We start from the raw sequence: 25379 nt of genomic DNA, 5'->3' as shown, positions 1-25379 counted from the left end.
GGAGAGGCATACACCTACAAGGGAAATGAACCGCACTGTTTGCATAGCACAGAAGTATGCTGGGTAGAGACTCAGACAACTTGCACTTGGACTGAAATTGATTCCATAGCTTCCTGGGCAAATTACTGCTATAGGATCCTCAGTTTCCCCATCTGTAAAAAGAGACTAGGACTACCTCCCCATGAATGAAGCAAAGTCAACAAGATGTTTAAGAAAGCACACTGACATGTGCTCTACAAAGAGCTGAGATGATCATTACCAGTATTATTTTAACATTCTTAATTTCCTCTAAATTTTAAGAGAAGCCACCATTTGTTGACTATTGATGATGCACGTTTTGAATGGGAACATCTTTTCTTGCAATAGCAATTGTATGATTGTGGACAAGTTGTGGTTTCCTCCCTAAGGCTTTGTTTCCTCCTCACCTGATGTGAAGGAGCTGTCTTGAGGATTGAATGAAATGAACTCAGAGTAGATCACTGACTACTTTAGCACTCTACCCTGGGTACCAACACTGATCCAAGAGTCTGAGCGCTTCAGCCAGGGCTTCATCACCACAGAAGACTCCCCTACTGTTTTGTTCTTTTGGCATCTAGGTCCCAACAAGGAGCAGCTGCTGTTGATGCCCCACCCTGCCCCATATCCCCTCCACCCAGCTCTGAGTTGATCTGACACTACAGCAGACAATTCGTGGCTCGTTGGTCATCTCCCATCTCTCTCATGTCTTTTTACTTTGCCTCCTGGGACTTTCTTTGGAGCCCAGGAGCTCACTTAGCCCATGCATAGGGAAAAGCCTCAACCAATGATGTATAGAAGTTGGTGGATAAATAGCCCAGCTTCTCACTGAGGCTCCTCTAACCTGCTTTCTAGAAGATTCTTCCAACAGTGGTCAGGAAGATTGAGACTCAGCTGTTTATAGCTGTAATCTGCTCATTAACACTTCTTTTAATGGGCTTTCCTCGATGCCCTCTCTCTTTCCTATTCCTTCCCTTGAGCTTCTAGGGATTACTCCCCAAATAAACAAACTAACCAAAAACCATGTTTCCAGGTTTCAAGGGAGATCCAAAACTAAGAAACTACCCAAAGCCTGGAGTGAGCAGCCTGATTTACCAAGTCTGTCATTAGCCCATGCCTGAGCTGTAAGGCAGACTGGAAACTTGAGTGCCTGGCATTTTCAGCTTCTATAGCGAGAGTAATCATGTCTGTTCTACCTCCGTGGCATCCTTATTTTCTATATTTTCTGAGCAGCTGAAATCTTTTTAGATACTTATACTAAAAAGTTTTAAAATGTCTGCTACCAAGTATTTCTTTTATCAACAGAAGGAAGTATGCCTAGCTTCATATTCCTCTGGCATGTAAAGATATGTATCCACGTGAGATGTCCGGGGCCTTTATTATCTGATGTTGGATTCAACCAGCAGACCCCCTATGTGCGAACACAAAGACTAGAAGAACAAAGGAGATACTGCCCTGCCATTAGCCCTCAACTTGCCTACAATCAAGTTAAGGAGACAATCGTGGGAATAAATAGCTCTGAATCAATGTAGACACTAGCTAAGGCTCTCACGTAGCTACAAAAGGCAGGAAACTGGAAAAAAGGATTTGTTTCCAATGAAAGGAACGGAAAAATCTTGGGCATTCAGCCATGAACAGACTCTGTGACACCTCTCAGAGGTGGGCAACGTTGACAGCAAAAGTATAAGCACTAATCTGAAAACATGCAAAAGGTATTTTTTAGGCCCTGTCAACCATCTCTAGCTGCAAGAGCGTTTATGTGAGTGACATAGTTTGTCGTGGATTTACAGGGAGTTCCTCCGGGCAATTGTGCCAAGCAGTTATCCAAGTACATCTGTGATTTAGGTCAGGGCCAGTTCCAGAAGGGAAGTGGCCCTGCCCTGGGCAGTGTTGAGGCTCTGGTGGGACAGGGAGTTTATTCAGGAGATTTGCACTGATGGTCATACCCCATGTATTTTCTTCATGCTTGGGGTAAGGCAGTGTTTTGATTCATAAAGGTAAGGTTGGTTCATCTTGGGGAAGTGATGCTTTCTCTTTCTTAATAGCCACAGCTTACAAGCACAATGTCAGGACCTGTTTTCATATAATACTTTTGCAACCCTTGCATTTGCATTCCCAGTCCTAGTGCACCGTCATGTATCCAGTCAGCTGGAAATTCATAGGGATTCTATCCCTACGATACCCATTCTCTCCCAGCCATTGCTAGCTTCACCTCCCTCATTTTAGCGTTGGTGGACCATATTTGTACTTTTGCCATCTGGTCTCCCTGTGTCTAAATACCAGTTTTTTCTTTCCAATCCAGCCATCATTCCTTTGTTGAGGTTCTTTCTGAAGCCTACTTTGAGCAATGTAATGGTGTGATTAAGAGAATGGGCTCTGGTATAGACAGACAGAGTTGACTCTGTAGATTAAAAGACGGTAATGGGGGTGTTGACCTACATCCAGGGTTGGCAAATAAAGTTTTATTGGAACAAATCCACTCATTCATTTACACGTCATCTATGACTGTTTTCCTCTACAAGGGCAGAGTTGAGTAGTTGTAACAGGGATTGTATCATCAACAAAGTCTAAAATATTTACCATATGATCCTTAACAGAAAAAGTTCACAGATTCCTGATCTAATCACAGAAGCGCTGGAAGGACTATATAAATACATGAAAATACTAACGTACCTGAAACACTGTAAATGCTTAGTAAATGTAAGCTATTATCATTATCATTACTTTAGACTCTCTATTCACTGACCTCCATGTAATCAATTCACCCAATTAACCAGTGCTCTCCATGTCTTCTGTATTATATAATGACTGATGCTCAGGGCATACCAAAAGTGCTCAGCTAGCAGATTGCTCCTTACCAAAAACTACATTGTCCTGGAGGAAAGGAACTTGAGAACTACAACATTTAATCTTTATACATCCTAGTTTGTCCCGTATCTCCAGTTGTCTATGAGGTAGTTCTGCTTCAATGTCCAATCTTCAATACATAGGCCTCAAAGTATATTCTTTTATCGTCTCTTCCACATGGGCTTTCCCTCCTGAATTCCAAATTTCTATCAAATGCACTACTATTAATGCAGTCTGGAATGAAGCTTAAAGAGTTAGAGAATGCTGGAACTCACAAAATGTAGAATTATAAGCCAGAAGAAAATCCCATAGTTCAGCTGTTTTGTTTCTTACAAATCAGGAAGTTCTGTTCCTTCATTTAGTGCATCTAGGTGTAGCCAAGTTGGATTTATTCTTCTTTTTAAGTGTTTCTTTTTCATATCCATTTATGTACTTCCATGTGTACTGGCCTCTTTCATGCAAAGATTCATTCCTTTATCCACTTGCTTCATCATTCATTTATTTCTCTGCTATTTACTGAGCATTATTAAGTGGCATGTATTGAGTGAGGCACTGGGGATCTCATAGTGAATAAGACCCAACACCTTCCCTGCAAAGTTATAATAACTACTATGAAAACTAAATTTTTGTTAGGAATAATGAAAACAAGTAAATTCTTTTTTTTTTCTGGTACACGGGCCTCTCACTGTTGTGGTCTCTCCCGTTGTGGAGCACAGGCTCCGGACGCACAGGCTCAGCGGCCATGGCTCACGGGCCCAGCCGCTTTGCGGCATGTGGGATCCTCCCGGACCGGGGCACGAACCCATGCCCCCTGCATCGGCAGGCGGACTCTCAACCACTGCGCCACCAGGGAAGCCCTAAAGCAAGTAAATTCTAAAACCAGTAATCAGGCAGAGTGTTCATTCACTTTTTCTCCTCTCTAGCCCTGGAATTCAGATTTTGGGGGGTTCCATATGCTTTACATTGGTTAGGATATGTTTATTTGTCTCTACTTAGACATAGCCTGTGGGGAAACGGATCTTCTACTTGTACCACGAGCTTCTCACGGTTCATCTTAAAAAGCGTCACTGGTGGTTTACTTTTATCCAATGGTTTTCAAAGAATAAACTGTAGATTTCCTGGTATTCTACACTGCTTCTTTGAATAACACCTCAGGGTGGATAGGAATGAAAGTGAGTAGACAGACTTCTCCCTTCAACCACAGTAACCTTTTATTAATCATGATGTATTCACTACTTATAATAGCTTGAAGAATGGGGCTTCATAATTTTTCCAAAAAAATGTTTTTAATAATTAAATCTCCTATTTATAATATTCATTTTTCATTCCAAATTTCTCTAAAGTAATCCAAATTCAATAAGGAAAGTGATAATAGGGAATTATATTCAATATTTTATAATAACCTATAAGGGAAATGAATCTGAAAAAGAATATACATATATATTATGTATATTAAGAATACATATATATAAACTGAATCACTGTGCTGTATACCTGAAACTAACACAACATTGTAAACCAACTATACTTCAAGAAAAAAAAGAAAGAAAAGTGGTAACACAAGGTCTTCTATGAGCACTTGCAATGTGCTTTTTAATCCTCTCAACAACAATATGCAGTAGGTATTGTAATTATGCCTCTGTATTCAGGTGAGTAAGTTTAGGGTCAGAGAGGTGAAGCCACTTTCCCTGAGTCCCATAGGTAGTAGGGGAGAGCCAAGAAATAAATCCCAACATGTTTGACTCAACACTATTCCCTTTAATCACCCTGCTCTCCTGCCTCCTGTAGTCTATATACTGTTTTCCCCCTTTTCACCACTCCGCACTATTGTTCACTCCTTTTATTTTTTTTCTTTTCTTTTTTTATTTTTCTTTTGAAATAGCAGATGCAACAGTCCCTGGTTTTCATTTACTTTTTTTAACTTGCTTATTTGTATTTGGGTTTTTGTGGGGTTTTTTAATTAAAGACTTCAAATATATTTGCATGCCTCTCTGGTCCCATCCTTCACCAGTCTGTCCCACACACTTGTCAGATTATTCCACCCCAAATACCATTTTTTAGATTTCTTTGCAATATTTTATTAAAGTCCTCTAATTCTTCCTACTTCCTCCACTGGCATTATTCAAAATGTGTTCCTCAAGATGTTGGCAGATATTCTACTTAAAGGAAAAAAAATACTTGGTAATACTTGGAATTTCAGTTTGCTTTTCTTGGAGGAGAAAGAAAAGAGAGAAGAATTTAAAAAAACATTGTAATTCCATAAAGAAATTTGGGGAAATGCCTTTTGGAAAAAAATAACTTTTTCTTCTGAATCAACTAGACATCTTTGTTTTTATGGCTGAGGTTTTGTGAAGAACACTTCTGGAATCATCAAACTAAAATGTTACTATATTTGTTATTTAAAATAATTAAGACGCTTAAAATGTTACATGTTACAGCCTAAGCATTTTCTTGGAAGCTAACAATTTAGTATCAAAGAGATATGTTTCTTCCATTATTATCCAAGTTAATGTTGTACTCATTCAGTGTGGTAGGAAAAAGAAAAGAGGAAAAAAATCCTACAAGCAAAGAATAATTTTATGAGAGCAATGGTGTTAACCATTAAAACTTCAAAATAATAGTAATTTGACACCATGTGCTAAAGACGGTGGAGCCACAACATGGAAAAGTCAAAAGCCACCTCCCCACACACACTCCTTAGACTGAGGTGAGTGAGAAAGAAACTTTTTTTGTATTAAATCACTGAACTGTTGAGGCTGTCTGCCACTGCAGCTAACATTACTTACTTTGACAGAAACCAAGGCCCAGAAATGTGGCAATATGTTTAAGGTTCCACAGTGAATTAAGGGCATAGCAGTTCAGTACTCTTTCTACCCAATGATACTGTTCTATTCACAGGAGACTTCATCATTTTCTCTCTCTTATTTTTAAAAACTAACTCATGAAAGGTTTGTAAGTAATCATTTGTTTCCTTTCATACCTTACATCAGGTAAATGTAAAAACTTGACTGTACCAGCATGACATTAAACCAAGTCATTATTTCATAAAATTGCAGTGGCAACTACTCCAAAACATTTAAAGCAGCTCTATAATACAGCACATTCAGATAAATGAAGACACATCGCTTAAATTTTCTACACTCACCCAGTAACAGGAGAGGACAACCTGGCATGACACAGTCAAAAGGTTCCGAAGTCTTAACGGTAAGAAATTAATGTACTTTAGACAATTCTCTCTCCTCCTTCACACCATTTTTGTCTACTCCAAATTTAATTATATGGGTGTTTCTTACTTTAACAATCCCACAATGTAGGGCATAGTGTCTTTAAACACAGTCCTAAATAGAAACCCTAATAAATCAGGTTTTTTTGGATCAGAGCCCTGTGTACTGCATAAATTGGAATGGAAGATAAATGATTCTGCAAAGGGACGTTCACCTAAATATTTTTATCCTCAGTAACAATGATAGTCCCCTACCTGGTTTGTAGGAATATAACGGAATCTCCGGGGAAGCTGGAAGGGCAAGATGTCAGTCAGTGAAGTCAGGCCCTTCCTATTGAATAGCCATGCCTAGACTAATCTTGACCAAGAGTCAAGGCTCTCAAAAGCAAAAGACTGAGCAATGAAGTCATTAAGAACCTTTTCCTTTCTTTCTTTTCTAGGTGAGGCTAAGACTGAATAAAAACTTAGAAATTCATATCTACGCAGGGAAAAGTCAGTAAACAAAAGGCAAGAGCAGGGACACAAGAGGTTAGGATGGACAAGGCGACGCACAGACTTTAGGCCCAAGAGACTGATGATATAAAGGAGAGGGAAAGATGCTCATGGGGGCAAAACTTAGGACTTTAACTTTGAAAACCTAGGTTCCAAACCTATTCTACTACAATCAGGCTTTTAAGAAATCACCTTTCGAAGACGATTTCTTCACATATATTATGGGAATACAGAATTGTGTCTGACTGGAGTTTATCTTATGCAAATTCAAATGTAAGAGCCCAGCAAAGAGAGAGAAACAATTTAATTAGTGCAAGAGTCTTGCTAACCATTAATGGCAATGGCTGTGTATTCTGGGGGCCTGGACCATTGTTCCTGCATCCTGTGTGCCTCTCAGGATGTATGCTAGACTGTAAGCCTCAGGAGGTCAAGAATTTATCTCTCTGGTTCATCACTGTAGTTCCAGTATCTAGAATAATATCTGTCATGTAGGAGGCCATAAAATCTATAGAAGGAATGGAGGAAGGGAGAAGGGGAGGAAAAGAAAAAGGAAGGAAGAAATAGTGAGCAATTTGCTGTATTGCACGACCCCAAAGAGAAGCCATCCACTTTACCAGCTGTAAGTGGAACAGACACCAATGAATTATAATACTTGTGGGAAAACTAGCTGTATTGGACTTTCTGAAAGATAGAATTCTCATGGGTAACTTTGACTACACACAAGATTCTGCCTCTGTACTTTAGAACCCAATTGCCAAATAAGATGCAACTCTACTATAATAATAATCGCAACAATGCTTGCATAACCTAACTTACCAGGCTTATATAAGAACACAGCAAGATTAAAATACAGAATGGTATTCTGCATAATAATGTTGTAGTAGGCAAATGCCAGGTAAAAATAATTTGTATCATTATCTGACTTTACCTACTAGTTACATGCTCTTGTATCAAACTCTGTGGTATACCACAACTACTATCTACAGCTTCTGTAGTTATCTGGCAAAAGGAATCTCCGCACTTGAAATACTGGTGATGATGATACACAAAGGACAGGAAAATTAGCCAAGGAAGGAAATATCCGCTACTCATCCCATCAACCAACTTAGACTTGTAGCGCTATTGACATTCCCTTCTCGACTCTGTGGGGTTTGTCAATAGAGATGCTCACAAACAATTAAAAGCTGTTGCTACCATTGTGAAGCTTGTAAGCATGTATTCATTACTGTTTGTGAGGTGTCTGATAATCTAAAGACAACTCAATTGGTCTAAAATCACTGCTAAAATCATGCGGGCTCGTGGTGAAGGGAGCCACCTGTGTCTTTAGACACACCTAAGTTCAAGCTCAGGTTCTCCACTTATTTATCATATGACTTTGTGTTTTTTTTCTCAACTGCACAATAACATGCCCACTATATGCACCTCAAACTTGATAGGTCCTCAACAGAGCTCTTCAGTTCTCATTCTAATGCTTGTACTGTAGTCCTGTCCATGCGTATGGCATCCTTCTACCCCCAAGTGATTAGGACAAAAGCTGAAGTGTCATCATTGATGCCTTCCTTCCCTTTACTCTCTTCTAACATCCAAACATCACCAAGTTCTGTCAGTTCTTCTTCCAAAATACATTTCCTTTCTAACCACTTCTCTCCTTCTCCCCTATCACACACTACTATAACATTTTTGAACTTCAATTGTTCCCCAACTTGGTTTATTTTCCTCTCTTAGCCCTTATCATAATGATTCTTTTAAAACCTCAAATCAGAGCATGCCACTACCTTGCTCAAAGCATTTCATTGGTTTTCCCTTCCATCTCCATCAGTATAAAATTCAATTTCCATACCACACCCTACCAAAAGATTTTGCATATTCTAACGATCACCTTCCTCTGTGAGCTCATCTTCTCCCCTTTCTCCATCACTCACTACTGTCCAGGTAGACTATTCTTCTGTTACTCACAAACATCAAACATTTTCCCAGCTGAAGACTGTCATTATAGTTCTTCCTTCTGTCTACAATGCTCCCCTGGGCATTTGTCAACACTCTCATCCTTCAGGGCTCAGTCACCTCCTCAGAAAGGCTTTCCCTGACAAACTTCACTACAAGTCTCCTGCTCCTTTGTTGATCTCGATAATCCCAAACTTTCTAGAAACTACCACAGTCTATAATTATCTTATCTATTTAATAATTTTCTCGTACACTAGGAAGTAACTTTCATGAGATCAGAGAACTTGTCATGACTCCATGCTAGCATGTGACACATAGAATGTGCTCAGTAAATATTTTTTGACTGCTAGAATGAATGGTGGAAGAGAGAAAGGAGAAACTGACTGAGCTGTACATATTGAAGGCTGGTGTTCTCAAAGGTAACTTTGAGCACTTCCCTGGTGGCGCAGTGGTTGAGAGTCCGCCTGCTGATGCAGGGGACACGGGTTTGCACCCCGGTCCGGGAAGATCCCATATGCCGCGGAGCGGCTGGGCCCGTGAGCCATGGCCGCTGAGCCTGCGCGTACGGAGCCTGTGCCCCTCAACGGGAGAGGCCGCAACGGTGAGAGGCCCGTGTACCAGTAAAAAAAAAAAAAGGTAACTTTGACTATATACAATTTTACCCCTGTATATTTAGAACACATCTCCTAAGTAAGATATACTACTACTGCAATCTTTTCTGTGTAACCTGTTATTAGGCGTCTAGAAACTCAATGAGATTAAAATGCATAATAGGCACTTTTTAAAACATTAAGCACTCTGCAAATGTTATATGTATTTCTATTATTACATATTTTCATTCATGTTGTATCCTTTTATATTAATACTGGTATGTAACATAACAGAGTACTCATGTAATAGAATGGTTTTAGAGACAAGGAACAGAACGTCCATTTCAAGTCTGCTTTACTGATAAAGGTAATTTATTGGTTCAACATATGAAAAGTCCTACAGATAGGGCAGACTAACCAGGACACAGAATCTGTTTCTTTGTGATTCTCCTGTCCCTCCTTTTTTCTCTCCGTTGACTTCATCCTTGAGCTGGTAGTGAAAAGGCTACCATAGTCTGCCATGACATGTCCACAGCCAAGCCATCTTTTTCCATGGCTTTCTGTTTTCCAAATACCCTCAGCAAACATCCCATCCTGTCTCCTTTGCTTACACGGAGTCATATGCCATTTCCTGAACCAATTCTTTTGTCCAGGAATGGTTGGCTGTCTTATGCCTGAGTTCCTACACCAATTATTATCAAAGACATAGAAGACAAATCAGACTCATTCTGGAGCTGGAGACAGGTTTGCTTCCCCTGAAGTACTGGTGTTACAAGGAGTAAATGTAAATGCCTAAGGGTAAACCAGGCAGAAAGGTGCAATACATTCACTATGTTTATGAAGATTATGTGGCTTAAGGCAGGTAGAGCACTTAGATAATACCTGGGATATGGAAAAATGCTCAATAACCACTCTTTCGTTGGGAGGAAAACAAACCTATCTTTCTAAATAAAATTCTAGAAGTTTGGGGAACAAAGAATTGATGTCAAACCAAGGGAAATTATGGTCTCATATAAACTATTCTGTAGATTTTTTTGCTTGACCTGAGGTTAGGTATTATTGTATATTTTCCATTTGGATTTTGGTCAGTCAATATGTTTTAGTATCTACACCATGCAAGACATGATTTAAAATGCTGCATAAGACATTAAGTCTAAAATATAGCTTTCTCTAGGGGCTTGGAAGCCTAACACATGACATATGTTCTAAGTCAATGTACAATAATATTTTGAGTTAAGTGCTAAATAAGTTGAGGTATATCAACATGCAAAAATAATGAGGTAAATACTAATATTTGTATGAATGTAAATATGCATATATAATATATATTTATGTAGTAAAAGAAATACTAAATAAGTGGTTGACCACAGCAGTGTTTAAGAGCCTGGACACTAGATCCATTCAAACCCAGGGTTTGAATCCTGACTCTTGGAATAGTATCTGGGATTAGTACTTCTTCCCTAGCTTTAGTCCCCTCACCTGTAAAATGTACCTATCTCACTGGGTTGTTTTAAGGGTTAAATTAAATGAGCTAATCCAATAAGTACTGTCATTGCATCTGCTCATGGTGAGTGTTCCATAAAGGTTAGTTACTCTTAGAATCACCATCCTTGTTATGGTTTGGTTTTAAAGAATTCCAGAAAAAGAAATCAACTGAAATAGATGGGATTTGCTCTTAGTCTTAAAGTAAGTGTAGGATTCAAACAGGAGATGAGATAGCTGGCCATGTAATCACGAGTCGCACTTGGGAACTCGGTAAGTGGCCCAAACTGTCTAGGGGTGGAAATCCATGTAATAACAGATCATATTTGCAATCCATATTTGCAATCACAATCCTTCCATTTTTAAATTTAAATAGCTATTATTTCCCCTCACTCCCACCCACAACTCAGTTCACATCTGCTTTCTTTTTAACAAGCAGGGAAACTGAAACTGGTAATTAAGTACCTCAAATCCCTTTTCAGAATGAGGCATATTCCAAAAGGGAAGAGACCTATTCTGATTTGCTATTGAAATTCAAGAAAGGAGCACAGTGCCTAGCACATTTAAAGTGTCCCATGAATGGGTGATGATGGGGTAAAAATAAAGAACTTAATAAAATGACTTGCTTAGAGTTATCTGACCAGTAAACAGCAGGGATGAAACCGGACAAGAACTGGAGCCTCCTAATTCCTGAACTTTTTGTTTCCTGTGACACCTGACTCCCTCCATGTAAGGGAATTATGAGATAGGAGATTGGTAAGGAGCACCTCTGGAGAGTGCAACGGTCAGGAGCTCAGGTGAACACATAGGAATTGATCCATTATGTTCTAAGGGACCACACAGTGTAGTGGGGAGGTGCACAGGTCTGGTTAAAACCTCAGTTCCTCCTCTTACATGGTTCTGTGACTTTGGGTAAGTTATTTAACCTTTCTGTATCTCATTTCCCTCATCCATAAGAAGGGGATAAAATGATGGTATGTATCTCATAGAGTGGTGATGATTAAAGGAAACAATGCATGTAGACTACATAAAACAGTGCTTAGAACATAGAAAACACTCAATAAATGTTAGCGATTATTACTTAGAAAGATGGAAGGACCTATATTTTAGAGCATCTGCTGTTTTTATTTGCCCCACCCCCTCACTCTGGCCCCTTGCCTCTAGGGAGGGCATGCAACTCAGAGTTCTATGGCTCCCTTGTCAATGCCTTTGACATTTGCTTTTCCAGCTCTAGGAAAAGTGCTCCCAAAGAAGGAGATGGTCCCTACTTCACTGAAATTGCTGAAATCACTCCAGGGAAGCAATCACCTACCTCATCAAACCCATACCAGCTACACAATTCGTAGAGCCCAGTGCAAAATGAAAATGTGGGGCTTCTTGTTCAAAATGTATTAAGAATTCCAAGACAGCAACACAGAGCATTAAACCAAGTATGGGACCCTTCTGAGCCCATGTACAGGTTGCACACCCATGAAGCCAGGCTTGCAGATGCTTTAAACTTTCTACTTCACCTTTTTGTCTTCCTTTGGAGTCATCTTTTTATGACTCTTGCCCCAAACACCTGGCAGAAAGTGTTTCTCTTGCCCTTGATCTTTGCATTAAACTTGCTTTGCATTTTGGAATCCAAATACCTGGAGAGAAATTTGGATTCCACCCCTACTAGCCTGTACACTCATAGGAATGATGCTTAACTCTCTTTAATTCTATTTTCTCATTTGAAAATTGAGGATAATGATAATCATAGCAACTTATAGACTTACTATGGGTATTGAAAGAGCTAGTAATTTAAAAATTTTTAAATAGTATCTAATACAGTGGTTCTCCACCCTGGCTGCATATTAGAATCACCTTAGCACTGTTAAAAAGTGCCGCTGTCTGGGCCCCAGCCACGACCAATTATACCAGAGCCTTTGGGGGTGAGGCCAGGACAACTATAGTTTTAAAAAGCCCCTCAAGAGATTTGAATGAACAGGAGGGTTGGGGACCACTGGTCTTGTGTATGACGAGTGCTCAATAATAAATAATAAGAATAAATAATAAATGCTATAATAAATTTTAAAATATAAATAGTATAATAATAAATAATGTTGGCCAGTTATTATACAGCTTGCTAAACAAAGAAGTAAAATGTCCTATAGTTCAGTTTTCCCCCTGGATCAACTATGCATCTGGCTTCTTTCTCCCATTCTCATGTGCTTTGATCCAGCATGTACCTGCAACCAATATAAATCAAAACAAAAGATGTCTTGCGGTGTTCCCGCTGAGACAAAGGTACCTTTGAATACAGGTCTTTCCATTAACCCAGAGATGAGAGGGGAAATGTCAATTCCTCCAACAGGGCTCCTTCCTTTGATATCAGGGTGGTGTATATTCCAAAAGCTCTGTACTCTGCAGGTTTCGGGGGGCAGGGAGGACTTCAATCGAGTCACCAGAGATCCCTAAATAATGCAAAGCAAAGAGAGACAAGGAGGTGGTGAGAATGTTAATTTCTTAAGCTTGTATTTCTCTCCCATCAGAGTGGATAATCATCTCTTTGAAAATGCCCTTGTGTCATATTTATGATGGTGACACATCCATTATGAATACAGTAGCTCATTTGCAATGTGACCTGACAAATATTGATGTGTTCTAGGCTACATTTAATTTCAAGGCAACTAAAATCATTTGTGTTTCTTAGTAACCGGTAAGGGTTCTGATCACATGGAGCTTAAAATAGTAGGGTCCTTTATGACTCGTCCTTCATAGTGAATCTACTAATCGGGACCTGGACAGGTGTTGAGGGAGGAGCTGGAGGAGTGGTCAGCTGAGTCAATTTGACCTTGAGGTCATGAGGATCTCACTCTCAAGCTGAGGTTCATAGATACATTGTTGGAGGGGAGCTGGCTGAGTTAGTCACAAACAGTTTCTTAACTGATATCCATTGACCATCTCCTCCAGCTAAATAATAGGGTTACAGATCCACAGCTCCTGGGACTCAGAATATAAAAGCCGATTTGTGGAGGCCCTCAAAGGCCCAAGTCCCAGCATCCAAGAGTCAAATATATGTTACATTTGCTGAGCCTGTGGGTCTAAGAGAAAAGAGCAGATCCTGCCCAGAGCTATTTATGTTCTAGTTGGCTCCCTAAATTCTAAGCACCTGAGAAGGCAATTCTTAAGCGATATTACAAGATAACACAGATTTAGAGGGCAAAAGAATTATCATAGTCAGGACAGTGTTTTTAATAAGTTTTGAAACCATTGTGAGTCCTGAAGTTAATTTAGTAGGTCAAGACAAACATTTCCTTTTAGAATAGAATAGACTAGATCGAAGTAGACTAGATCAGAGTGCTTTCCTTTCAGTTAAGTAAATTGTTAGGATTGAGTATTGTTTTCAGAAAGTTTAGCTTCATTTATCTATGTTTATGTGTGTGCATGTTAGGTCTCAATGTAGAATGGAATTTTTTGCTGTGGTTCAAGGTCCAAAAGATTGAAATTCACCATATTAGTAGACAGTGTCTATTCAGGGCAGAGGTTACAAACTGGGGACTTGCAGGATACATATGGCCCATTAGGAGTGAGTGAATTGGGAGTTTTATTATTATTGTTGTTATTTTGTTCTGTGGTTCACAAAAAGAGGTTGTGAAAAAATATGAGTTGATGGCCAGCAGTTAAAAGTCAGGAACTTTTATCTTTTAAAAAGACAAATTTTTCAGTTTCTCTTCAAATACCAGAATATCTAGAAATAATGAATCTGAATTCTCACAGGCCGGGATAGCCCAGGTAAACTGTTTTCCCCAAAATGAAAAATCTGATAGGTAAGTCAAGTGGATCCATTTCTATAATATTTTCTATCTCTGGGTCCTTTGAGTTGACAGTGATTTTTTATCTGCCATATGCTCCTGCCTCAACCTACATTTCTGGCCTTATCACTCACCCATCTTCTGTTCTAGCCAAATTAGAGAGTTAACTTACCCAAGGATAGTTCCCACCATCCTCTGACTGTTGCACTCTCTCCTCCCCAGCCCCTCTGTCAATTGAATGAAACATTTACCAAAGCCCAATTTAACTATATAGACCTATATAGACCTTCCAGAAAGTCTTTCTACCTCTTTCTTTATCTCTGGTAATTCCTATCCCTGAATTCCACATTGTACTTCTTTACTGGTCTTGCAGTACTCATAATTCTCTAAGATATATCATCCTTATTTATCATCATCTGTCTCTCTGAGTAGGTCATGAGCTCGCTGAATGCAGAAACCATGTCACATTTGTCTCTGCTTTCCCATCCCATTGCTCAGACCAGTGAATTGCATAAAGCAGATACTCAATAGTTGTTTGACAAAATGCATTACAAAAGACTTCAACATAAGGTTATTAGTTGCAGCATTGTTTGATATAGCAAAAAAATTGAAAACAATCCAACTGTCCATCAGTTGAGTTTTAATAAATCAGCTATGCCACCTCTATACAATGGAATATTCTAAGGCTATGGAAAATGATTTAGATCTATTTTTGGTGACGTAGAAAGATGTTCAGGACATAATACTAAGTAAGAAAGCAATTGACAGAACCGTAGAGAGCGCATTATCCAAATAATTTTTAAATAGACACTTCTAGGTATAGAAAAGATCTGAAAGGATATTCATTCACCTCACAGATGTTTCCTGAATGCCTACTATGAGTTAATGACTATTCTAAGAGCTGTATGTATAAGAGTAAACAAAGCGAAATGTCTATGCACGTGGAGTTAGCATTCTACTAGGGGAGGGGATAGAGAGAAAAAGCTGTATTTAAGATAATAATAAGTGGAACAAAGAGAAGTAAAACAGGAATACTGAATAAAGAGTGATATGGCTGGTGCAGGGAACATTTCAATATTATTTAAGGTGTTTAAGAAACACCTCTCTGATAAGAAATTATTTGCCCAGAAACCTGAAATAAGACAATAAGTCATGTAGGTTTCTGGAGGAAAGGATTCCAGGCAGAGGGAACAGCAAGTGTAAAGGTCCCAAGGTACAAGTGTACTTGGTGTGGCAGGATAGAGTAAGTAAAAGGAGAGAAGGTTGGAGACGAGACAAGCAAATTAATGGGAAACCATGTTATGTAATGCCCTCTAAGGGAGTTTGACTTTTATTCTGAGTAGAGTGAAAAGACTGGCAGGCTTTCCAAAAATTATCAAGAAATTGGTAATGGACATATTAAGTTTGAGATGCCTATAGGAGTTCCAAATGGGAGGTAGAAAGTTGGATGCATGATCTAGAGTTCAAGAGTGAATTCTAGGCTGGTTTTATAGATTTAGACTGGTATTTAAATCCATGTTCTAGTTAGGTGAACCTACCTTGAAAATAAGTGTAGAAGGCAAAGAGGTCTGAGGACTGAGCCATATACTATTTTGTCATTTAGGGAATGAAAGCTTAAGAGAGTCCAGCAAAACTTAGAAGAAGGGACTACTGAGCAAAGAGATAAAGGAAAGAGCTATGTGAAGGAAGCCTAGTGGCAAAAGTATGATATCCTCAAAGAGGAGGAGGAGATAAATTCTATCAAATTCTGCTCAGGGCTTCCCTGGTGGCGCAGTGGTTGAGAGTCCGCCTGCCGATTCAGGGCACACGGGTTCGTGCCCCGGTCTGGGAAGATCCCGCATGCCGTGGAGCGGCTGGACCCGTGAGCCATGGCCGCTGGGCCTGCGCGTCCGGAGCCTGTGCTCCGCAACGGGAGAGGCCACAACAGTGAGAGGCCCGCGTACAGAAAAAAAAAAAAAAAATTCTGCTCAAAGGTTGAACAAGAGGAGAACTGAGAAAAGGCCATTGACTTTTGTGACATGAAGATCACTGATGACCTGAATAAAAGCAATCTTGGAAGAATGGTAGGGACAAAAGTCAGAGTAAATTAGGATTTCAAGAGAGAAGGGGAGGCAGGGCTGACAGTGAGTTTATACAACTCTTTCAAAGCGCTTTCAAATTTAAGGAATATCAGACAAATTGAGACTCATTCTAGAAATCAACTGGCCTCTTCTCCACAGAAATGTCAATGTCATAAAATATAAAGAAAGGCTGAGGAAATGTTCCAGATTAAAAGAAACCAAAGAGTCATGTCCACTAAATTCTATATATGATTCTTGATTGAACCCTGGATCAGGGGAAAATTGTTATACTGAACATTATTGAAAAAAATGACAAAATTTGAATACGGATTGCATTTTAAATCAGGATGTTGTATTGATGCCAAACTTCCCAAATTTCATCATAGAATTGTAGTTATGTAATGGAATGTCCTTGCTCTTAGGAAATATATCAGAAAATGATTCAGAAAAACACAGTAAATATATATACATTTATATATATATATAAAAAATAGATTTTTGTATATGCAGGGTATAGAAATATATATATTTATATATATATATATATTTCTATACCCTGCATATAAAATCTAGATGAGGGGTACATAGAAGTCCTCTGTATTATTCTTACAAACTTTCTGTAAATTTGAAATTATTTTGTAATAAAACTTTTTGAAAATGTTATAGTGGTTATTTCTGAGAAATGAAATAATGGATTTTTTTTCTATCTCCTTATCTCTATTTTCTTTACCAACAGCAGAGATCAGTTACTTTAAAACATAAGTATTTTTAATGACATTTAAAGTATTTAAGAAAACGTATCAGTTAACTTTATCGACCACTCAAAAGGGCAGTGTTTTAATGATCTGAGCAAATACTTACTTCATGAGACATATTTATCAGATTTTTTGAAGTTATAGAACAAGATTTACAACAGATCTCTAATGATGAGATTATACACCCACATATGATACCTTGTGGGCCAATGTTCACTTCTCAAGAAAAAGGAAGTTAATACACTGGGATATTGCTTTAAGTATTTTAATGTTAATTATAATGATAATGCACTAAAATGAATTAATAATTTTGAATTTTTCTTCATTGAATTGCCAGAGGTTTCTTTAGGGCTTAAATTATTATTTCTATGTTTTATGTGTTGGCTTTATCATCACAGAGGAGAAATATGAAAAAGCAATTAACTATATCCTCCAGTCTCCCTGAGAAATTGCTGTAGGGAATCTGTGAAAGAAGGGGCAGAGTTAGCACTATCACAGAAGATCTGTTTAATCAGATTCTCACTCTGGGGAAAATCTGGTTTAAAACCCCATGGCCATGCCTCTCTCTCGCCCTGTCACAGCTCACCCTTCCCCCTCCCCATATCCTCAAGTCCGTTCTCCAGTAGGTCTGTGTCTTTATTCCTGTCTTACCCCTAGGTTCTTCATGACATTTTTTTTTCTTAAATTCCGGTGCTTTGTGACCACCTGGAGGGGTGGGATAGGGAGGGTGGGAGGGAGGGAGACGCAAGAGGGAAGAGATATGGGAACATATGTATAACTGATTCACTTTGTTATAAAGCAGAAACTAACACACCATTGTAAAACAATTATACTCCAATAAAGATGTAAAAACAAAAACAAAATCCCCATGGCTATCAGAACAAGCTTGCCATTATCATGTAACAGATTTGTGGTGGAAACTCAATGGCCACTTGTTGATTAATTGTCAAGAAAGGGAAGAAAGTTTATATCAGAGACAACTTGACTTTGCAAGATCTAGCAAGTTTACCATCAACTCTCACCGACTTAGAGTGTAAAATATTGGCCATAGTGTTAGGAGGCTGAGTGGAATTTTTTTAAATGTCAATCCATCTAACAAGAAGGATAAGATAACTTTGTTGACCACAAGCCTAAGAGCACTTTATTGACTTAACAGCCAAGTAAGAAAAAAAATGAGGGGGAAAAAAAAGTAACCAGTTAAAGTAGGTAGAGTGACAATACTTTGCTATCAAGATTTGTAATTCTTGGGGCTTCCCTGGTGGCACAGTGGTTGAGACTTCGCCTGCCAATGCAGGGGACACGGGTTCGTGCCCTGGTCCGGGAAGATTCCACATGCCGCGGAGCGGCTGGGCCTGTGAGCCATGGCCGCTGGGCCTGCGCATCCGGAGGCTGTGCTCCGCAACGGGAGAGGCCACAACAGTGAGAGGCCCGCGTACCGCAAAAAAAAAAAAAAAAAAAAAGATTTGTAATTCTTGATAGCAAAACAGCAATTGAACTAATTTAAATTAAGCCTTTAAAAATAATTACAGAGAAATATTTTTAGAATTATTATAGGTATTTTTGAAGGTGTTTAATAATATATATGTGTTAGTGCCTGTATCTCAATTTCAGTTTCTGGCAACACGGTAGACTAAATAATCTAACTGACTCTCGACTAAAAGTAAGTAAAAGTAAATACAAATATGAATATCTATTTTACTGCTTTGACAAATTGGCAAGAAGGTACGAATTCTCCAGAGACCTAAAGTTAAGGGAAAACAAGAGTCCAACATGGTAAGCAGAGCACCAGAGCTCACCTTTACCCCAAGGGCAACTTCTGAACCCAAATAACTCTGAACTTCACTTTCCACGGCCTCACAGAGAATGAAGACATAAGAAAAATCTCTCAGAGTGGGACGCCTACTAGGAGATTCCACACATTAACCTGAGCTAGAAAATTACACCATCAGCAGGCAAACTAGAAATAAAATTGTACCTCTCAGGAGTAGAAAATAAAATTAGCCATCTAAACCTTGTTTCTGGATGAAAGCCAGGAGGAAATATCTAAAAATTAAGAAGAAAAGTGCACACATATACAAAAAAAAATTAAGTTTCCATAAAGGATAGACAGTTGAAATATGTACATCTTTAAAAGATAGCATTTGCAATAGTACCAACAAATGAATCTAACCAAAGTTGCACAAGACCTTAACAACATCAAAAACCTGTGAAACTCTATGGAAACATATTAAAAAAGAGCTAAATAAATGTAAAGATGTACCATGGTTCATAGACGGGAAGACTCAGTATTATAAAAATATTGCTTCTCCCCAGATTTATCCATATATTCAATCTGAATAGTTTTTACTTAGAAATTTGGCAAAAAATTATGATTTAAACAGAGGACAAAGAACAAAAATAGTCAAAACATCCCATAATAGGAAATATATAGAGACGATATTTGCCTTACCAGGTATTAAGAGTTATAAAAATCTAATATTTATGATAAAGTGGTATTGGTCCAGGGATAGATGAATAGACTGGTGGAACTGAGTGGAGAGCTCAGAAATATATCCACACACCTATGGAAGTTCGATTGACAGACTAGTGGGAAACAGGGATTTTTCTATAAATAGTTCTGAAACAAAATTGACTCCTAACTAAAGCAAGACAATTCCATAGGAATTAAAGACCTAAATGTGAACAGCAACAGTATAACAATTTTAGAAGGCAATATAAAAAAATCTTCACCATTCTGTCCAAGGAATTCTCCATTTTTTCTGGAGTTGATCTGTAGTGGAGATAGATTTCTTAAATACGACAGAAGTAGAAACCACAAAGAGAGTTGAATTCAATTACATTAAAATTAAGAGCATCTGTTCATTTAAAACACCATGTGGTAGAGACTTGAGTACTCCCAAATATCAGTGTGGGAGTATTCTACACTTCCCAGCCTCCTTTGGGGACGAATGATGAGATGCAATTTGGACAGGAGTGACAGAAGCCACTTCCAGGCCTCGCACTTAGAAATAACCTACAGAGTCCTCAGCTTTCCTTCCTTTGCCATGTGTTTTCTTTTTTTTTTTTTTTCGGTACGCGGGCCTCTCACTGTTGTGGCCTCTCCCAACGCAAAGGCTCAGCAGCCACGGCTCATGGGCCCAGCCGCTCCGCGGCATGTGGGATCTTCCCGGACCCAGGCACGAACCCATGTTCCCTGCATCGGCAGGCGGACTCTCAACCACTGCGCCACCAGGGAAGCCCTGCCATGTGTTTTCTAAGGCACAGCTTCAAGAGAGGACCACTGACTAACATCAGCCTTTGTTATCCACTGAGGTTCAAGGTTTATTTGTTACTCCCGATTAGCCTATGCTATACTGATTAATAAAAGCCATAGATAAAATGATAACTACAAAGTGGAGAAGCCATTTTCAGTACATCTACTTGACAAAATATGAGCATCCAATACATTTTTTAAAGTTCTATGAATTAATAAGAAAAGGATAAACATCCCAATAGAAAAATGGGCAAAAGATTTGAACAATCTCTTTCATAATGGTCAATAACCACATAAAAAGATAGCCATTCTCTAGTAAATGAGAAAATGATACCTCACCGTTTTCACTCCCATCAGTAGGACAAAAATTTTTGAAGTCTGCAGACTTCCCTGGTGGCACAGTGGTTGAGAATCCACCTGCCAATGCAGGGGACATGGGATCGAGCCCTTGTCCGGGAGGATCCCACATGCTGCGGAGCAATTAAGCAACCCCGTGTGCCACAACTACTGAGTCTGCGCTCTAGAGCCCACGAGCCACAACTACTGAAGCCAGTGTGCCACAACTACTGAAGCCCACATGCCTAGAGCACGTGCTCTGCAACAAGTGAAGCCAACACCATGAGAAGCCTGTGCACTGCAACGAAGAGTAGCCCCATGGGGAGACCTTCAAGATGGTGGGAGAGTAAGACATGGATATCACCTTCCTCCCCACAAATACATCAGAAATACATCTACATGTGGAACAACTCCTAAAGAACACCTACTGAACGCTGGCAGAAGACCTCAGACCTCCCAAAAGGCAAGAAACTCCCCACATACCTGGGTAGGGTAAAAGAAAAAAGAAAAAACAGAGACAAAAGAATAGGGACGGGACCCACACCAGTGGGAGGGAGCTGTGAAGGAGGAAAGGTTTTCACACAGTAGGAAGCCCCTTAACGGGCGGAGACTGTGGGTGGCGGAGGCGGGAAGCTTCAGAGCCGCGGAGGAGAGCACAGCAACAGGGGTGCGGACGGCAAAGCGAAGAGATTCCCGCACAGAGAGATTCCCGCAAGGAGGACCGGGGCCTACCAGCACTCACCAGGCCGAGAGGCTTGTCTGCTCACCCGCCGGAGCAGGCGGGGGCTGGGAGCTGAGGCTCGGGCTTCGGTCGGAGCGCAGCGAGAGGACTGAGGTTGGCGGCGTGAACACAGCCTGAAGGGACTAGTGCGCCACAGCTGGCCAGGAGGGAGTCCGGGGAAAAGGTCTGGAGCTGCCGAAGAGACAAGAGACTTTTTCTTGCCTCTTTGTTTCCTGGTGCGCGAGGAGAGGAGATTAAGAGCGCCGCTTAAAGGAGCTCCAGAGACGGGCGCGAGCCACGGCTAAAAGCCCGGACCCCAGAGACGGGCATGCGACGCTGCTGCTGCCGCCACCAAGAAGCCTGTTTGCGAGCACAGGTCACTATCCACACCTCCCCTCCCGGGAGCCTGTGCAGCCCGCAACGGCCAGGGTTCCGTGATCCAGGACAACTTCCGGGGAGGACGCATGGCGCGCCTCGGGCTGGTGCAACGTCACGCCGGCCTCCGCCGCCGGAGGCTCGCCCCGCATCCGCGCCCCTCCCTCCACCCGGCCTGAGTGAGCCACAGTCCCCGAAGCAGCTGCTCCTTTAACCCCGTCCTGTCTGGGTGGGAACAGACGCCCTCAGGCGGCCTACACGCAGAGGCGGGTCCAAATCCAAAGCTGAACCCCAGGACCTGTGCGAACAAAGAAGAGAAAGGGAAATTTCTCCGAGCAGCCTCAGGAGCAGAAGATTAAATCTCCACAATCAACTTGATGTACCCTGCATCTGTGGAACACCTGAAGAGACAACGAATCATCCCAGATTGAGGACATGGACTTGGGAGCAACTATATGTATATTTTTCCCCTTCTTCTCTTTTTGTGAGTGTGTATGTGAATGCTTCTGTGAGTAATTTTGTCTGTATAGCTTTGCTTTTACCATTTGTCCTTGGGTTCTGTCTGCCCGTTTTTGTTTTTTTTTTAACATAGGTTTTAGCGCTTCTTATCATTGGTGGATTTGTTTTTTGGTTTGGTTGCTCTCTTCTTTCTTTGTTTCTTTTTTATTACTTTTTAATTTATTTTTAATAATTGTTTTTTCATTTTTTATTTTAATAACTTTTTAATTTAATTTTTCTCCCTTTCTTTCTTTCTTTCTCTCTCTCTCTTCCTTCCTTTTTTCCTTCCTTCCTTCCTTCCTTTCTTTCTTTCTTTCCTTCTTGCTTCCTTGCTTGCTTGCTCGCTTGCTTGCTCCCTTTTATTCTGAGCCGTGTGGATGACAGGATCTTGGTGTTCCAGCCAGGTGTCAGGGCTGTGCCTCTGAGGCGGGAGAGCCGAGTTCAGGATGTTGGTCCACCAGAGACCTCCCAGCTCCACGTAATATCAAGCAGCAAAAATCTCCCAGAGATCTCCATCTCAACGCCAACACCCAGCTCCACTCAATGACCAGCAAGCTACAGTGCTGGACACCCTAAGACAAACAACTGGCAAGACAGGAACACAACCCCACTCATTAGCAGAGAGGCTGCCTAAAATCATAATAAGGCCACAGACACTCGAAAACACACCACCGGAAGATGACTTGCCCATCAGAAAGACAAGATCTAGCCTCATCCACCAGAACACAGGCACTAGTCCCCTCCACCGGGAAGCCTACACAACCCACTGAAACAACCTTAGCCACTGTGGGCAGACACCAAAAACAAAGGGAACTGTGAACCTGCAGCCTGCGAAAAAGAGACCCCAAACACAGTAAGTTAATCAAAAGAAGGACACAGAGAAACACACAGCAGATGAAGGAGCAAGTTGAAAACCCACCAGACCAAACAAATGAAGAGGAAATAGGCAGTCTACCTGAAAAAGAATTCAGAGTAATGTTAGTAAAGATGATCCAAAATCTTGGAAATAGAATGCAGAAAATAGAAGAAACATTTAACAAAGACCTAGAAGAACTAAAGAGCAAACAATGATGAACAACACAATAACTGAAATTTAAAATTCTCTAGAAGGAATCAGTAGCAGAGTAACTGAGGCAGAAGAACGAATAAGTGACCTGGAAGATAAAAGACTTGAAATAACTACTGCAGAGCAGAATAAAGAAAGAATGAAAAGAACTGAGGACAGTCTCAGAGACCTGTGGGACAATATTAAACGCACCAACTTTCGAATTATAGGGGTCCCAGAAGAAGAGAAAAAGAAAGGAGAAAATATTTGAAGAGATTATAGTTGAAAACTTCCCTAATATGAGAAAGGAAATAGTTAGTCAAGTACAGGAAGTGCAGACAGTCCCATACAGGATAAATTCAAGGAGAAACACGCCAAGACATATTAATCAAACTATCAAAAATTAAATACAAAAATAAAATATTAAAAGCAGCAAGTGAAAAACAAAAATAACATACAAGGGAATCCCCATAAGGTTAACAGCTGATCTTTCAGCAGGAACTCTGCAAGCCAGAAGGGAGGGGCAGGACATATTTAAAGTGATGAAAGGGAAAAACCTACAACCAAGATTACTCTTCCCAACAAGGATCTCATTCAGATTCGACAGTGAAATTAAAACCTTTACAGACAAGCAAAAACTATGAGAATTCAGCACCACCAAACCAGCTTTACAATAAAAGCTAAAGGAACTTCTCTAGGCAGGAAACACAAGAGAAGGAAAAGACCCACAATAACAAACCCCAAATAATTAAGAAAATGGTACTAGGAACATACATATCGATAATTAAGTTAAAAGTAAATGGATTAAATGCTCCAACCAAAATACATAGACTGGCTGAATGGATACAAAAACAAGAGCCATACATATGCTGTCTACAAGAGACCCACTTCAGACCTAGGGAAACATACAGACTGAAAGTGAGGGGATGGAAAAAGATATTCCATGCAATTGGAAATCAAAAGAAAGCTGGAGTAGCAATTCTCATATCAGACAAAATAGAGTTTAAAATAAAGACTATTATAAGAGACAAAGAAGGACACTACATAAGGATCAAGGGATCAATCCAGGAAAAAGATATAACAATGGTAAATATTTATGCCCCAACATAGGAGCGCCTCAATACATAAGGCAAATACTAACAGCCATAAAAGGGGAAATCAATAGTAACACAATCATAGTAGGGAATTTTAACACCCCACTTTCACCAATGGACAGATCATCCAAAATGAAAATAAATAGGGAAACACAAGCTTTAAATGATGCATTAAACAAGATGGACTTAATTGTTATTTATAGGACATTCCATCCAAAAACAACAGAATACACTTTCTTCTCAAGTGCTCATGGAACATTCTCCAGGAGAGATCATATCTTGGGTCACAAATCAAGCACTGGAAAATTTAAGAAAATTGAAATCATATCAAGTATCTTTTCGAACCACAATTCTATGAGACTAGATATCAATTACAAGAAAAGATCTGTAAAAAATACAAACACATGGAGGCTAAACAATACACTACTTAATAACCAAGAGATCACTGAAGAAATCAAAGACGAAATAAAAAAATACCTAGAAACAAATGACAATGAAAACACGATGACCCAAAACCTATGGGACGCAGCAAAAGCAGTTCTAAGGGGGAAGTTTATAGCAATACAATCCTACCTTAAGAAACAAGAAACATTTCAAGTAAGCAACCTAACCTTACACCTAAAGCAATTAGAGAAAGAAGAACAAAAAAACCCCAAAGTTAGAAGAAGGAAAGAAATCATAAAGATTAGATCAGAAATAAATGAAAAAGAAATGAAGGAAACAATAGCAAAGATCAATAAAACTAAAATCTGATTCTTTGAGAAGATAAACAAAATTGATAAACCATTAGCCAGACTCATCAAGAAAAAAAGGGAGGGCTTTCCTGGTGGCACAGTGGTTGAGAGTCCGCCTGCCGATGCAGGGAACGCG

The 25379-nt window shown here is 39.8% G+C and overlaps 1 protein-coding gene across 4 annotated transcripts in view; it reads right to left on the bottom strand.

The window, feature by feature from the left end:
• Window positions 1-25379, bottom strand: part of TAFA1 (TAFA chemokine like family member 1) — a 770352-nt gene that overhangs the window by 599172 nt on the left and 145801 nt on the right. For 3 of the 4 annotated variants that reach the window (XM_067755143.1, XM_067755139.1, XM_067755140.1), the window contains one exon: window positions 12869-13031. The gene's annotated coding sequence lies outside the window, so the exon portion shown is untranslated. Of the gene's footprint in view, window positions 1-12868; window positions 13032-21518; window positions 21936-25379 lie in introns of those variants that run through there. The other variant, XM_067755141.1, reaches the window with a different exon arrangement.

This window comes from Pseudorca crassidens, chromosome 10 (genome assembly GCF_039906515.1).
Source record: "Pseudorca crassidens isolate mPseCra1 chromosome 10, mPseCra1.hap1, whole genome shotgun sequence".
Classification (NCBI taxonomy): Eukaryota; Metazoa; Chordata; class Mammalia; order Artiodactyla; family Delphinidae; genus Pseudorca; species Pseudorca crassidens.
This window is presented reverse-complemented; position numbering and strand designations above follow the sequence as displayed.